The 15,329-nt window shown below is 37.7% G+C and overlaps 1 protein-coding gene across 1 annotated transcript in view; it reads left to right on the top strand.

The window, feature by feature from the left end:
- Satb2 (SATB homeobox 2) overlaps positions 1 to 15,329 on the top strand; it is a 181,499-nt gene that overhangs the window by 85,254 nt on the left and 80,916 nt on the right. The gene's annotated exons all lie outside the window — the stretch shown is intronic.

Raw genomic sequence — 15,329 nt, 5'->3', positions numbered from 1 at the left:
TTTGTTTTAAAACTTTTTTTACAGTTCCTTAGGTAAATGAATTGTTGGTTGTTTGGAATATATGCTAGCTTTTAATATCATCTATGTATGTATATACTCATTATATATTTATGTATAGCACATGTATATGCAAGTTTATATGTATAAACATACACATACATATACATACACAAACATACACACAATGTACACTCAAGTAGAATTCTTTTTTTTTTTTTGGGTCCCGTCCTGGGGCCTGAACTCTGGGCCTGGGCACTGTCCCTCAGCTCTTCAGCTCAAGGCTAGCACTCTACCACTTAAGCCACAGCGCCACTTCCGGCTTTTTTCTTTTTGCTTATGTGGTGCTGAGGAATCGAACCCAGGGCCTCAGGCATGCAAGGCAAGCGCTTTACCACTGAGCCACCTTCCCTCAAGTAAAATTCTTAAGAGTTCTTTTATGAGATCCAAATTGGCTCCCTTGAAATTCAGATGGTATTAGAACTACAAAAAATGCTGACCAGAGTACATTAAGTTGTTAGATCTCAGCAGTAGAATCTGAGAAAGCCTAAAACCTTTAGAATGGAAGTTTAAAAACAGTTTCATTCTAGATGAAATAGCACTTCAGATTGGACTAGTGATTAACAAATTGGAATGACTATCATATCATCAGGAAATCTTTGGTCAGAAACAGAATTTCATATTTATTTGGAGACAGTGCTGGAATGGTGGTTAAAGCCAGGGCTCTGTAGTTTGGCAGATTGGGGTTGAAACCTCTCTTAAACTTGCTAGCTGTGTCACCTTGAGAAAATTATTCAGTGTTTTTGGGATTGCATCTTTTCATCTGAAAACTGAAAATAATAAAAGTATGCAGGTCGCTGTGTAGCTGTAAGGACTAGAAAAGGCACAAGGTGACATCCTAATAACTCATAGCTACAATACTACAGTAGTAGTAGAGAGTGTAGTAATAATGTATGATGTATGGAATTGTGTTTGATCCTGAAAATACAGTTCTCTAGCTTAATTGGTTGTATGTGATTTATACCATGCAGTTCTTTTAAACATATTAATGATATTTTGCTTTTCAAATATGTTAATGTTGGAAAGTTCTTTTGTGTTCTCCAATTTGCATTAATGAAACTAGTCCTGGAAGGTACTTAGGATATTCTTTGTATCAACCTTCCAGGACTCGGCCAGTCCATATTTGGTATGATTATGAAATCATCTGTCATGCTTTATTCTAGCTGTCCACAACATACTTACAACTTACAGCCCGTTTATATGAGCCACATGATATTTTATGGTGGATATCTACAAGTAAAGGGTGGATATGTTTCACTACCTGCAGGTTTCCTCTGGGAAACCGAGGATCAAAGTAATGCTTTTGGATCTTGAATATTTGGGAGCTTGAGTTTATAGGGTTACCTCTTCAGGAAATAAATTTTTACACTCATTGATGGTACATTTCTGATCACAAAGAAATGAGAGCATGTTACATAAAGTACACAATTTAAAAGGAATGCAAAAATGTTGAACTACCCAGGAGAGATTAAGTGCACTGCAAATTGAATTAAGATCCATTTCTTTTCAATGTATTCTAAAAATTTTGAGCCCTTTCGATTCTGATTTGGGCACTTGCTTTAGAATATTAATATTCACTTGTGTAGGAGAAGATGAATAACTCCTCATTATAAGCCATAATTGTTTGGTTCAGGTTTTCTTTTCTGTTTAAGTGTTGCCTCCAAGTTTTTCTTTTCAAATAGAATTGTTAAAAGTGCTTGAACATATTCTCTTTGGCTAAAAAGCAAAAGCATTGTGTGGCTTCAAGGTCATTTGTTAGATCATATTTACTTGCTGTTGGAAGTGAAAGAAAAAGTATCCTCTTTTAATATGCTAGAGTATAATTCTAGATTCAGAAAGCCTGGGGGCCCTTCACTCTAGTGTTTTCACAATTCTTTCCACAGTATGTGTGTGTGCATGCGTGTGTGTGTGTGTGTGCATGCACAGATGAACACTCAGGTCCTTTGCTCTTCTTCCTTTAATCGAGATTGGATTCTTTAAGCTCTTTTTTTTTTTCAAGATAGTAAATGCACAGTTAAATCTTTAAGTGCCATAAAAGCAGATTGAGACCTTGATTTCATTCAGTAGGTCAAGGATCCACACCTGAAAAGTCTGTCAGACACTTTGTACACATGTTGTTCAAAGAGATGGAGTTAGTCATTGCCATTGAAAAGTGTGTGTGTGTATGTGTGTGTTTGTGTGTGTGTATGTGTGTGTGTGAGAGAGAGAGAGAGAGACAGAGAGTAGTGTCAGTAGGAGGAGAAAAGGGAAGGTTAAGGTATGTGTGAAGTAAACACAAGCTGTCATAAAACAGTTCAAGTTGTGTTGATTCATCAGCCAGGGGAGTGGGAGGAGAAACAAAGAATTCATGACAGGTAAAATGGTGTACAGAAAATAAACACTCAGAGAAGTGTGTTTTATTAACTTTCGACCCTCAGAGAAAGCAAGTGTTGGAACCAGTTAGTCACATTTTATTTGATAGAAGCATCTTGCTATGAATAGAGGGCACAGAGGGATCTCCTGTGTAGAAAGTAGGAGTGATTTGGTTTGCAAAATTTGTCACCATCTATTTTCAAAATGAACCGGAGAAATAATGAATTTCAAATCTGGGAATCAATCATAGCAAAACCAGGTTTTTACTTCAAGGCTCTTCCTGAGAATCAAAAGTCAAAATTCCTCATCTGTTCACACCTCCCCACATTGCATTTTCCCCAGAGTTACTGGCCTGCATCTACTCCCCCTGATACTCAGTGTAGAGGAAAGTCTCAGCTAATTTACTGATGTCCCAACCTAAATACAGGCTACATTGTTAAATATGTTTTCTATTACCTGCTTATGTCTGTTTTAATAAAACAGTGGGAACAAAATGGTTGCTTCTTAATCAAAACCATGATTTCCAAAATACAAGCTATGTGATTCTGTTACAAATTGCCACAGATAAATCTCCTAGGTCAAGATTTTTTTTCTTCTCATAGAAGTAAATAAACAGTAAAATAATTATACATGCAGAAAGATCAAAGTAAAATATGACTAGAACCTGGCAAAAATAAAAGTCTACTGGAAGAATTAAAATAAAGGATCAAATTGCAAGTTCTATCGTTAATGCTTAAATAAATAGGAGAAAAATGAACAATCAATAATTTGATATCATTAAAAACAGATGTAAAAACTATATACAAATGAAATTGTCTAAATTTCGAAGTAAACATTTTAATGTGCATTTTTGAATTTGTTGTTATTATAGCTAAATTATTTACACTTATTCTTTAAAAAGTTCTAAATTAGTTTGGCTTTGCATGTTAACTTTATTTTCCTGAGTGATCATGGTGAAGTATGTTCTGTTTACCTTTTTCCTTTACTTTCAAAGACAATCAAGGTTGACACAGACATATTTGAGATTGTATATTCTGGTTTCAAGGTCCAACCATGGACCTGCTTACCAGGATTTTTTGCAACTGAAGAAAATGGAGTGGTGGGTGGTGGGGTGATCGGCGTCATAGGTTGGTATAGACAGCATTTTGTTTTAATTGCCATTTACCCTATACTCTCATTATTTCTGATCTACATTTTACAGTGTTAAAACTCTTAAATTAAGAAAAAGTATACACTTTATGTAAAAGGAAAACAATGAACAGATATTTAACATTAGATATTTCATTAGTATTGGGCACAAAGATAATTTATAAAGCACCTAGAAACATGCATTTTCAAAGTTTTGAGATAATGAAGAAATTACTCCAGAGAGTTTTCTTTCATGAGTTCTGCTTATTTTAATAAAGCAATTATTATTTTCTTTGACCCACCTTTTGTAAAAACTCTAGATATGAACTTGTCTTATCATTTTTAAAAAACTAAGTGGCAATTATGCTCTAAATACTAACACCAGTTATTCTCAGGACAATTCACTTTTGTAGGGAATATAATAAAAATAAGAAAAAGTTATAAAAATGAAGATCTCATAGGATGGGAATGTATATCCCCAGTTAGAAGAAAGTATTTTCATATCTCTAATGTTTTTCACCTAAAATTTTATTTATTTATCTATTTTTGAGACAGAGTCTTGCTCCATTGCCCAGTCTGGCCTTGAACTTTCTATGTAGCCCAGACTTGCCTTGACCTCAAAATCTTTCTACTTCCTTAGTGCTGGGATTGTAGGAGGTCTCTCAAATTTCTCTTTTGTTTTTTAGCAGAAGAAAAATGAATTATTATCTTTGTGGGGTTATCCAGCACTTAGGCTTTTTAAGCATTGAAGGGTCATTTAAAGTTTGTACAAATCCTAGCGACTCTCATCGAATTATTGTGTCATAAAGTAATACCAGCCAAACTCTGCATTTGGCTAGGTGCAAAATCACTTCCTTCACTTTCCCTTTCAAAACTCTGACTTCTAGTTTTCTTAATTTCCTTTGTTTACTTAGGCTTATTTTGCAAAATATTATAAAGTTTGGAGGAAGAAGATTTATAAACTAGTGTTACTTTTCTGATCCTGGTTTATTCTAGCAATCAGTATTTTATCTGACCCTGTCTGATCTAGTCTTGCAAGATCAAACGTCCAGGCCAGCAAGCAGACAGTAAACAAAGCCCATGAAGGGTTTCAGTAAACACAAAGATTAGATGTTGAATGAAAATTAAACTCCTTGAACTAGTCTTCTGTACTAAAGTGGTTAAGTGGGTTGTGATTAAAAGAAATAAGTAATTATGATCATTATAGCTGAAATGATATAATGTTACCACATTTAAAGCACCTCTTGTACCCAAAAATGATTGTGTCATTTACAAAGCGGTGCCCTGGAATTGAATAGAGAAATCAGCGTCTCCTGACCTGGTTCTAAAAGTCAGCCCTTGCTTAGCCATGATGATACTGTGGTCAGGACAATGACTTTAATCCACTCTCCATACTCCTGCCTCTACCACTGTTTAGTTCTGATGAGGTAAAAGTAACTTTTGTCTGCCTGATTCTTCTCAGTTCTGAAAGAAAATTGCTTTCATCTTCAGATTTAAATGAAGCCTGTATTATACCTTGCTGAAAGTAATAGCATCATCAGGACCTTAGAATCTCATATAAATATTAGATTCATAGACTTAGAAACATCACTTCCACAAACACTTTCCATCTTACTGATTTTCTAACTTTTGGGAGACCCTTGTGCATTTTCACTGTGACAATCACTGGTACATCTTCATTGGTCATCTCAGACTAATTGGCCCTCCAACTAGAAGTTGGATAGTGTTAGAAAATGGGAACCAAAGATAAGTTTGAACACCTCTTATGTACTAGTTAAAATTCAAAAGTCAGGAATATGACAGAGATCATTAAATTGGCCTTTCTTATCCCACCTCAAATTACAATTGTGATTAATTAAATTATTTTAAATTAAAATGTTGAGAGAGTACTTCTGCTACAGGCCATACACAGTTCTAGCAGCAGTGAGATAAAGCCAGAAACATGATAACCAACTTATAAAGAGAAAATATTGATGTTCATTTGGGAAGTTTTAGCTTATGATCAGGGTCTGTTGCTTTTGGGCCTGTGATGAGGCAGCATATCATGGCAAGACACATAAGGGAACAAAACCTGGAACTGCCTAACCACGGAAAGAAAAAGGGAAGAGGAAGGAGATGCAATCTCACATCTTTAATGATGTCCTTTCAAATGACTGCTTTAATGATGTCCTTTCAAATGACTGAAAGACCTCACACTAGGCCCCGCCTCCTAAAGTTCTGCTGCTTCCCAAATAGCACCACTCTGGGGAACCAAACCTCTCACACATGGGCCTTAGGGAGACCCTTGAGATACAAACTATCACAATCAGTGAAAAGAAGAAAGTATAACATAAGGCGAGGGGATGGTGGTGGCACTGGACACTGAGCAGAAATGATTTGGACTTGCCTGGGATAAAGGAGGATATGGATAGAAAGACAGAAATCGTATCTTAAGGAGCTTTGAAAACCCAGCTATGGTATTCGAGGATCATTGAAAAGATTTTCACTGAGAGTGATACAATGAAAATTGCTTTCTCCTAGAAGCCATCTAAAGCTATGTATGTACATGAGTTTATGAAAGGGAGTCAAGTAAGAGGAGAAGGAGTAGACAACATTGAATCTATGACAGTAATTTCATGGAGTTGGAGGCAGTGAAGGTACATGTGGCCTTGGGTTTGCGTGGCATAATGAGAAGACAGGGAGCTGCCAATGCAAGCAGCTCATGTAGAGGGAAGTCAGTGAGGCTTGGAAAGAGTAAATGGGGCTCTGGGGGAGGGCAGGAATGAAAGCAGACTGGTATGCTCTGAACTTAGTGACTTTGGATAATTTTGACAAATAGGATGGAATGAATTGAGCAGAAGTTGCTAATACTTAAGTGAGATTTGGGCCAGTAGGGAAATGTCTATTATGCCATTCAGGATGAGTGACTAACTGTCCAAGCTGGAAAATAAATTTTGGAACTTCTTTTTTTTTGGCATAGTCATTCAAATGATACTAAAGAAGCATTCTTTAAAGGGGAGTAGGAACAGAACATGGCTGAAGGCTAGGAGAAGAAATGGGCCAGGTGCTATGGCTGGTTTTGGAAGCCTGGGAGAGATGGGTTCCCTACCCTATGAGAAAGAGTCAGCATCGGTGGCAGGTGCAGAGGGCAGGAGCGAAAACAAGCAGTTCATCACTTTGGAGAGAGCTGCTTCCCAGCCGAGATGGGGTGAGGGCGGGAAGGCGTGTGCCTCCAAGAACAGAGAGAGTTATTGCAAATAAGGGAAACCATGGGACCTATGTTTCTTTGGGCCTGGCTTACTTCACTTAATATACAAGTGTTTCCATTTCCTAACAAATGGGGTGGTGTCATTCTTTCTGATGGAGACATAGAATTCCATTGCGTGTATGTGTGTGTGTGTGTGTGTGTGTGTGTGTGTGTATCACATTTTTTTGCTTCATTCATCTACTGAGGGGCATCTGGGTTGGTTCCATATCTTAGCTATGGTAAATAATGCTGCAACAAACATAGTCTAGGATAAGCAGAAAAGGTCAGAAGCTATGTACATATGACCATATAAGATGATGTTAAGTGAAATGAACCCCAAGATAGGGACACAACTGTTTTTTTTCTTTCTTGCTATTGTTTTTAACATCTTTAAAATGTACTATGTGATTTTTTTTTTGCTTCTTTTGTATGTGCTTCCTCCACAGTACAACACCTGTTTTCACTGTATTTGATTCTGGTGCCCTGCATCTTGTATATACATTTTTCTAATTTGGGAAGGGAAGGAAAATAACAAAATGCTGAAATAAGGATACAGGCTGACCCATTGTAACAATGAGATGTACAAGACGCTATGTTGAAAACCAACTTTACAACTTGGTGGGGGGGAGGGAGGAGGAGTTGGGGAGGTGGGGAGGGAAGGGATAGGAGGAAATAAACAAAGGAGGAGATAGCAATGCTCGATAGGAAATGTACTCATTACTTTACTCATGTAACTGTCACCTCTCTGTACACTATTTTTACAATTAAAAAAAAAAACACTTAAAAAAAGAACAGAGAGAGCGGCAAGGAAGGGAATGGCGCCAGGGGAGAAGCTGAAAGCATCTAAAGGCTGCAGTCAGGCTAAGCGTGCCTGTTATGTATGAGAGGTGAGGTGCACAGAAGGGAGAAGAGGGATGCGAGGCAAACATGGTCATTTGTCCTTGAAAGAAGAGCCATTTGGTTGTCTTCAGAACCGGGGAAAGGCTGGGAGCCACATGAGGAGGCAGCAGGTGGTGGAGATGGAAGGAGCAGCTAGAATGAGGGCCTCAGACCAAGCGATGAGGTGGGAGTCTGTGATCTAGGAGTGAAGAAGTGGTTGGGGTGTGGGCTTGGTGAAGACACCTGGAATAGCCACTGAACAGAGCTCCTGCGGGCAACAATAAGGGACTTGCAGTGATGTGAATTGAGGGCCGATGTGGTTTGAGATTCGTAGTGGGCCAGCTCTCTAATTCTGTTTTTCTCTTTCAGTGTGTTTTAGAGTTCTCCTAGTTTCAGGCTTCCATTTATCCTACACAGGGACAAAGTGAGAAACTTAAAACTAAAGATAGAAGTGGTGGTGCCTGACTAACAATCTATAAAAGTGTACAGTGAAAGATTTTGCATGGAGACCAGGAAATACCCGGCTTATTTAAAATCTGCTATGATCATAGGGATATCCCCTGGTTTGGGAGGAACCAAGCAGGTTAAAATTGCTTGGACTCTGGATCAATTACATAAAGATTGCTACATGCTTTTCATCAGATAGTTCACAGAGTTAAATACTGAAAGACACTTTGAGCTTCTGCATTACTCGAAGCTCTTACCTAAGAGTGCTCTCTCTGTAGGATGGGAGCACTGAAATCACACTGACTCATAGGAGGCAGTTGTTTAACTAGCTGTTTGCCTGGCCGATGGTGAGCCTTCGTTCTGCCCTTTGCAGGAACTCGAGGTTATCTGACCTTGTGGTCCTGGGCTCCCATGGAATGCACGCAGATCCAGTCTCCTGAAGTAAAACCTGTCTGAGTTCTAACCTGAGTCATCACCTTTTAAAAATTCCATAGTAATTTTAATTCTTTGGCTAATTCTTTGTCTTAGGCAAAAGCTCTTGGGAAGAACACATGAGACTGGGTTAGGGAGTTATGAGAACATCCATTTATTATTATTTTTTTGATCAGTTGTGGGGCCTGAACTGTGGGCCTGGGCGCTGTCCCTCAGCTCTTCAGCTCAAGGCTAGTGCTCTATCACTTGAGCCACAGAGCCACTTCCGGCTTTTTCTTCTTATCTGGTGCTGAAGAATCGAACCCAGGGCCTCATGCATACAAGGCACGCATTCTACCACTGAGCCACCTTCCCAGCCCTTTTTTCTATGTTTTTTTAAAAAATTATTTTATTGTAAAGATGCTGTACAGAGGGGTTACAGTTACATGAGTAAGGCAATGCGTACATTTCTTATCGGGCATTGTTACCCCTTCCTGTGTGTTCTTCCACTATCGCTTCAGAGAACATCCATTTTGTGTGAGTCCTGTGAACATAAGGAATTGCACATTGTTTTTTTTTTATTAATAATACGATGAGTTTAATGTAGGTCAACTTATCTGAATGTATGCACTCAGTTTTGTTTCTTCATATATTATATTGAAACTAATCTTGTTACCTCTCAGTTAAGAGGAAAAAAATCTTAATTCATATTGCTAGTGTAATGAGTTAGAATTAATTTTCTTTTTCTATTAATTAACTATTGGGTTTAATGTTTAATAGTAGTCAGTTCCACAGAAAATGACAGCAGTAATTTTATTAAGTATAACTCAGACAATTTATACTAAAAACACTATCCCTTTGATTTTTTTTCAGCTAGTGTATTGCATATTTTTCCTAAAAATAATGGCCGGTGGCATTTATGTCTTATAAAATCAGGGACATGGATTGATTCCTTGGTTAACTTTTCTCAAGAGACTGAAATGTTAGTTAAAGAATATGCATACAGGGCCAAGGACAGAATGCTTTCCAAACAATTACATTATAGTTCTGAAACATGATTTTTTTATATTTGCTGAATTTATCTTCAAATTAAAAACCAAAGAAACATAGGTTATCATTAGGTATAAGCAGCTCTCACCTATATAGGGACAGGAATACTTGAGATGATGGATGATGTCACACTGTGGGAAAGCATACTTTGGAAGAAGAGACAGTAACAGTGTTCCCATGCAGAAGGTGGAGATTGCATAGGGTAAAGATGGAAATGTCACATTTTCCATGGACTGTAATGGACCCTGTGAGGTTTCATTGCCAAAGAAACAGCAGTGTCCAGATTCCAGCTGCTTTATAGCAGATGTATATGTTTCTGCAGAGTTTAATATGATGGAAAGAGGAAGTTGATAATAAAGGGAAAATACACCTAAGAAAACCAGTCATATGGTATTATCACAGTGCAGGCTGGTCTCCCTTGCGTATGGGGTTCTTTTATTAGGAGTTAACAAGTTGGCTTTGAATATCTTGCTCTAGGCAGAGATTTTGCAGGCAAATTTTCAGCCCAGAGACAAATTCTCTTTAACAAATGTAGAGACAGAAAAAGCTTTAGGTTTGGTACTCCTAATAGAAGTAGCTTTTTTTTCCCCTTCAGCTCTTTCAGTTGCCTAAATATTTTCTTGAATTCTGTTTAGTGAACTTTTCCAGTAATTAAGTTTTGTTTTCAGTTGTTTATTTTAATAGTGTAGGGTTTAGATCTGATAGATGTAGCCTATTAGCTTTAGCTCCTGCAGTCATGAATGTCCTCGTTAACAGAAAATGGTTTTCATACAATAAATTGACTTCCTACCTACAGCTATGAAATATGTAAATATATAATGTAAACAGATAAGTTAATCAATCATAAGAGTTAAAAATAGATAAAATTTACATATATTTGTATTTCAGATGAATAGAATGAATTGCTCATAAACTGACCAAGTAGGAACTAAAAGGAAGTTTTATTAACTAGAGAAACACTGGAAGCCACAGGCAGATGTTTAAGATATGCTCTTCATATACAAACAGTTGTTTTGTCTGAAGCAAAAAGTACAGAGGGAGGGTTTTTCTTTTTCAGCAATCATTATTCACTATGGTATCTAGTATCTGGCATCATTCCTAGCATGTTGTAGTAGACTCAGATGTGAGGAAACCTGTGTTAGTGATAAGTTAATTCTAATGTTGAGGAATCAGTTCCACCACTTGTTCAAACTGACCGACAATTTCAGTCTGTGTCACATCAGAAAGATTTACCAAGTATTTACCAGGCATCAAATTGAAGGCCTGCCACAGAGAGATGTCATTCATTCACCATGACACATCTTCATGTATATGTCATTTTTTGTGTGTACAAATGCATACAAATAAAAAGCAAGGTTTGTCTGTAAGGAAGCTAATTGGTCCTGACAGAAGCCCTGAAACTGAATGGCCACGTGCCATAACATGGGCAGTTAAGCTTAAGCAGGGGGACATAGAGTTTAGAGTCCTAAAGACTCTAAAGTCCTAAAGACTCTTTAAGTTTTTCCTTGCTGGCAATTCTGCCTTTGATAGGTTTGTAACATCCATTTTCCTGAGCTTCAACTTCAGGAAAGCAGATGTTAATATGTGTGACTTACAGTTACAGGAATTAGATGTTAAGTTGAAAAAGGTTTAGGCTAGCTCCTCAGCTGTTATGCAGAACTCATTGGTATCTGAAATACCAACACTGTTTAAAAGTGGCATATCAGCATTACAAACTTGAAAATTCATGCACTTGCAATAAAGTACTTTTTTTCGACAGGAAGTCTGTTAATACATGCTTCACTTCAAGGTATACAAGGGACATGGGAGAGAGGAGGAAAAGGGAAGAGGAGAGGAGAGGAGAGAAAAAAATAAAACAAAAGTAGTTTTTATTGGCTGTGATTTGTTTGTGGTACTTAAGCTAGAGCCAGGAGCTCTAATAGTTTTAAATATTCCTAAATATTTATCCAGCATTCGGATAGCTATTTGACCTTGAATAAGTTTTTTTAAAGAACATTTCTGGTATTAAACAAGATCTTTAAAATTAGTCTCCAATGAATTGGGGCTTGCAGTAGGGAACCTGAGGTAGAATTTTGGAAATTCAGGGTAATCATATGCTCAAGATGATCTTTTTTTAAGCTCAAATATTTGATTACAAATTTGAAATCATTGATTTGGTTGGAGACTTTTCTCCTAAAGAGAGCAAAAGCCAACCTATGTCCATCAGACCCATGTAGAATAACTTGCAGAATACTTACTGAGGTTAAAGGAGTTATAGGGAAATTCTACTGGGTGTTCTTTTGTTTGGTGTTTTTTTTTTTTTTTTTTTCTGTCAGATATTCACTCATTCAGGCTTCCCAAGAGAGGTTCTAGGGAATATTAGAGTGCTATCTTATTAAGGAATCCACTTGCACTCACTCATGCCAATTTGTTTACATTTTCATGAGCATCTTAATAGTTTAAAGAAATATTCATATGTCAGAGATTCTGGACATTTCTTTTTTCTTTTTTTTTTTTTTTGCGGTCATGGGGCCTGAACTCTGGTCCTGGGCATTGTCCCTCAGCTCTTCAGCTCAAGGCGAGCGCTCTACCACTTGAGCCACAGCACCACTTCGGCTTTGTCTGCTTATGTGGTGCTAAGGAATCGAACCAGGGCCTCATGCATGCAGGACAAGCACTCTACAACTGAGCCAACTTCCCAGCCCATCTGTACATTTCTTAGTGCAGACTCTTTTCCCCAGTTCATTGCTTCCCAATTCACTACTCATTATAACTAGGGACAGACTCAGAGGTCTAGTTCACAAAAGCAAGTGTGTTAATGATTGCATAAAAACATTAAGATCATAGTTCTAGAAATAATGGCAGTTCCCTAAGCAGTACTAATGAACTCACAAGAGTGGTACTACAACTACTTTTGCCATGACACAAATGATGCTTATTCTTGTTGTAGTTGAGAGTAAGAAAGAGGTAGCTTAGGAAAGAAACTCTTATTAAAGAGCCAAGAAAAACAGAAGCAAGTGAGAAAGTTGTTTTTAAACTTCCAGTAGTAATCATTCTCTATGATGCTATTAGATAAATACCTTGGAAGGTCATTGTAAGACTATTATATAACCCCCAAATTACTCACCTAGTAAAAATAGCCCTAACTTTAGAAATGCTTGCTTGTTTTTCCTTTCTTTATCCATCCTATGCCATCTTGTATGACTGACAGTCATCTGTTCCAATCAGATACTTTTCCCTTTGCTCATAAATTCTCCTCACAAGAGCACTTAGTCATTAGAATATGTATCAACATGTATAGCAAATAAATATTTTAAAATAATGAAATTTAACTAAGGTAATTGCTAACGTGAAAAGCAACAATGCATATGTGTGTGTTTGTGATTTAAGTTTGAATATTTTTAGTTTATTTTCTGTTTTTGTCAGTTGTGGGGCTTGAACTCTACGCCTGGGTGCTGTCCCGGTGCTCTTCAGCTCAGTGTAAATATCACAATGAGACAACTCTCTATAATTAAAATTCATTGATAAAATAAGAGAAAAATTAAGTAAGATGTTAGACAATTGCTTTTAAAAATACTACAGGGTACTTTTCTTCTCAATGTTGGTTGTTACAACTACAGTAAACACACATACATGTATATATATATATATATGTATTTAATGCATATTTATTTTTAAACTTTTTACTCATTAATTTTTGAATACTAAAACTGTTTAGTTCTTTAAAAATAAGTTTAATATCAACGGTTATGAGATTATGTCATTTTGTCTCCAACATATTCTTCTGCCTCCTGACTTGACAGTCAAGATATGAACTGTGTGTGTGTGTGTGTGTGTGTGTGTTTGTATATGTATGTGTGTATACTGATACTGGGCTAGAACTCAGGATCTTATGTGCTTACTTAGCTTTCTTGCTCACAGCTGGCTTGATTTTCAAGCTTTAGTGTTTGTAAGAATTAGAACCCTGGGGCTGGGAAGGTGGCTCAGTGGTAGAGCGTTTGCCTTGCATGCATGAGGCCCTGGGTTCGATTCCTCAGCACCACATAAGCAGAAAAAAGCCGGAAGTGGCGCTGTAGCTCAAGTAGTAGGGTGCTAGCCTTGAGCTGAAGAGCTGAGGGACAGTGACCAGACCCATGGTTCAGCCCCCATTAATGAACCCCCCCCCAAAAAAAACCCGAAAGAACAACAAAAAAGAGCTAGAACCCTATGAGTTTCTGATTTGAGCTGCTGAATTTCTGATGTGATCTAGTGATGAGGCCAAATCATACTTTATCTGACAGCACCGACCTGCATACTGTGTGTGTGTGTGTGTGTGTGTGTGTGTGTGTGTGTGTGTGTGTGTGTGTGTGTGTGTGTTGACATATATTTACTCACTCAGTATATCTCCCTTCATGGAGAAATCAAGTACCCTGTCAAGGTTATATATCTACCAAGCTGTAGTGCTAGGATTCAAACCCTGGTAATGTAGTTAAAGAAACAAAACCAGGCACTTCTGTTAGGTCTGTGTGTCAGCCATTGTGATTACTTTTGAACTATTTAGAAAGAAGGAAGGAAAACAGAGTGACAGAGGGAAAAAGAGAACAGAAAAGAAAGAGAAAGAAATAGAAAGGGAGGAAGAAAGGGATGAAAGACAGGAAAAGAAGTAACAGGTATCCAGTCTGTTTTCAGGTACAGTTTGGTACATTCTAACTCTTACCTTTCTACCCTCCCTCCTTTCAGGCCTCCTTTTCTCCCTCCCTTCTTGCTTTTTCCTTCTTCCTTCTTTAATTTCTCCTTCCTTCCTCTCTCTTTTCTTTCTCCCTTTCTCTCCCTTTTATACCCATTTTGGTTCTTAAATTTGTACCCCACCTGCTGTGACTTAATAGGCTGACAATATCTTTCTCATGTTCTTTTTATAAGAGTGGTGGCCAGAAATAAATGAAAAAGGCTTTCAAATTAGGCAGAAAATAATACAAATCACTACTGAAATAATATGTAGCCTTGGAAAGGAAAGAGTCAGTCTACTGATGAGCAATTGATTTTCAGGCATTCTTAAAACTTGAATAATACTTTTTTTTTCCTTTATGTTTAGAAGTAAAGAACCTGCTTTTTCTTTCTTTTTCTTTTTGTGCCAGTCATGGGGATTGAACTCAGGAACCTGCCAGTGTTTTGAGCTTTTTCACTCAAGACTAGTGCTCTACCAGTTGAGCTACAGCTCCACTTCCAGCTTTTTGATGATTAATTGGAGATAAGCTCATGGACTTTCTGGCATCCCTGGGCTGGCTTTGAATCACAATCTCAGCCTCCTGAGTAACTAGGATTACAGGCATGAGCCACCAATGCCAGGCACAAGATCCTGCTTTTACTGATAGAGCTGCCAGGGAATGAAAAACCTAAAGGTACTTTTGATCTCTCAGGCAAGGTTTACACACTGGAAGCCCACGGGTAGAATTTTGTTATCAGAAATGTTTTGTTTGACTTTTATTGTATTTCCAGTTAGCTGCCAACATGTGAACAGTAGGAAATACCATGTAAAAATGGAGACTTTTTAGTCAAACTTGGAAGGAAGGACAATGCAAGAAAAAGGAAATTGGCAAGGCCAAGGTCGCGGTTTGCCCTGTGGCCCTGTCAGGCTTTGCTCCCTCCACCTGGGACCTCTGCAGGTGGCTTCTCTGGCTGTTAACTGCCTGGGTGGGTGTGCATTTCCATGTGTACCTGGTCATTAAGGTTCATAAAATGGCTTACCTCTCAGGTGCAATCACATGTCTCCAAGGGCACTTTTAGTCACCGTTCTTTTTTTTGTATTTTTTTTTATTGTAAA

Source organism: Dipodomys spectabilis, unplaced genomic scaffold, assembly GCF_019054845.1.
Source record: "Dipodomys spectabilis isolate Male_0828 unplaced genomic scaffold, ASM1905484v1 ptg000518l, whole genome shotgun sequence".
Taxonomy (NCBI): Eukaryota; Metazoa; Chordata; class Mammalia; order Rodentia; family Heteromyidae; genus Dipodomys; species Dipodomys spectabilis.
The sequence above is the reverse complement of the archived record's forward strand: the minus strand, read 5'-3'. Positions and strand labels throughout refer to the sequence as shown.